We start from the raw sequence: 2,352 nt of genomic DNA, 5'->3' as shown, positions 1-2,352 counted from the left end.
AAAAAAAAAAAAAAAAAAAAAAAAAAAGGAACATGTCTATATATTGATAATGAATCAACAAAAAAGGGAAAATTTAATAAAGAAGAGAAATACAGTTTCTGAAATGATGTCTTTGAATATGCAAGAGGGGTGGGATCTAGTCTGAAACGGAGGGCTTGAAGTTAAGCCTACCTTTAGAGAACTCGTCTATACTAATTGAAAGGAAGATAAAATGTAAGATTTCAGATTATAGGGGACATGGAAATGGGGTAGTAGAGCTTGTGAATTTTTGTTTTTAATTTCATCTATTTATTCTTTTATAAAATCAGGAGCAAGGTTACCAGGGGAGAGTGAGGAAGAGCAAAACGTGGTAGAAATTTGAAGAGAGAGAAGCTATAATAAAAAGACTGAAAAACAATGGATTAGAGAACTTTAATACAATTGCTAGTCAGCATTAATAGGTGCCTTGAATTCACAATTAAGTGTCGTTTTTCTCTGGATATAGGAACTTAGTGAATGAAGAATTAAATTTACTCTAGAGAGATGTTTTACCAAGCAAGCACAATAAAGCAAAAACAAAATGAAGGAATTAATAGTGCATGCAAGTGTGAGATTATAATTGTTCATGAGATGTAAAATGCTAAGGACTCAGAGGGTGTAAAGAAGAGTGAATAGTTCATAGAATGGATAGGTTGTAGGTCCTTGTGAGTCAAAGAATTATTATTATTATTTTAATTTATTTATTTTACTTTAGGTGCATATTATGTCTGGCATTTCTCCCCATGTTATCCCTCCCTACCCTCCCATCCCTCCCCACCCCCCACTTTCTCTCCCCTACCCCCCCCAACTGTCCCCAGTGTGTGAAGCTCCTCTCCCTGAAGTCCACATGTTCTCATTGTTTAACACCCACCTGTGAGTGAGAACATACGGTGTTTGGCTTTCTGTTCAAAGAATTATCAAAATCAGGGTAGCAGAGGAAGGCTGGAAATTGAGTTTGTGATGGGGATCATTAGTAGTGGCATTTAAAAATATGTGCATTGGAATGTGTGGTTATGATAGAGTGAATGATCAGGATACAGGAGAAAAGAAGGTGAAGGAACTGAGATGACAAAATAATGAATGAAAGCAACTTTTATGTGAACATTGAAATCACTATAAATTGGGAAAAGAATGATATAAAGAATAGTCACAGTGACCCAGGAAGTCAAATCTTTACAGGAAGAAAGAAAATGACTTGCGTATCACTAGATGACCAGTTGGGCATGTCATTGGAGGTATACAATGATACAAGAGTCCAAGCTGGTAGAAGTTTGGAGAGAGAAACAAAATGGTCCAAAGCGTTAGTAAATAACAAGGAAGATAACTAACTCACCTCCAGGCTTAAAAGTATAAAACCATTGAAAATGAAATAGACAAGACTTAAAATAGTTACAGGTAAATTCATGTTTTCAGGTTGCAAGAGCTAGGTTTTAGGCATTGTAAGTCTCTGAAGACAGAAGGGAGTCTTTAGAAGTTGGTGGAAGGTAAGAAATTAGTATAGAACAAAGGATTTGCAGAGCACTTTTGGAAATACATTATTAGAGATGCACAGTGAGTAGGAGAGTGCCTCTTCTTATGGTGACTGAGATAAACAGAAATACAGAGCGTAATGAGATTAGTCTTGATGGTCTCAAAGCAGATAATGGTGCTGAGTATGGGGCTTGAAAAAAATGGAAGTCTTGAAGTCTTGAATTCACTCTTATGTATTGAGATTTTAAGGACAAGTAATCGTCAGTCTTACTTCAAGAGTATAAGAATAAATTTGGACTCCAGTGAATACAGTGACATGGGAGAAAATTTTACTTGAATCAGAATTCCCAGAGCTTCCTTTAGAACTCTGCTTATCTTACTCTTGACACAGGCAATTGATGCTAGCAAGAAGCATGGAATCAGACATTCCCTCTTCTTAATCCTAATTAGCACTGAAGAATTCTTGCCTTTTACTTACATGTAAAAAGTCCTTTCTAACCCAACTCCAGGTCTCAAAACTTACCCAAACTTCAAAATTAAGAACATTTCCAAAACAAAAAATAGTGATTTCTCCCTCTGTTAAACCCCCAAATAATGTTTTGATCATGTAACTCTCCGGTCAGAGATTGCCTATCTTGCTCCCAAATATTTCACTTGAGTTCTTGGAGCCAAACCTTAAAGTTAATAGGCACTCAATTAATATTCAAATGAATAAATAAGTGGCAATGAATATGGCTATCATATACAATCCTTTCCTCCTAGAATAGATTAGAAATTCTTTGAGGATAACCATTATATCTTCTACTTCACTATTTCCACCAGTGCCTTTCACAAACACTCGATAGGTAATTGTTGAATTGATAG

This window comes from Cebus imitator, unplaced genomic scaffold (genome assembly GCF_001604975.1).
Source record: "Cebus imitator isolate Cc_AM_T3 unplaced genomic scaffold, Cebus_imitator-1.0 Scaffold283, whole genome shotgun sequence".
Classification (NCBI taxonomy): domain Eukaryota; kingdom Metazoa; phylum Chordata; class Mammalia; order Primates; family Cebidae; genus Cebus; species Cebus imitator.
Note: the sequence above shows the minus strand (reverse complement) of the source record.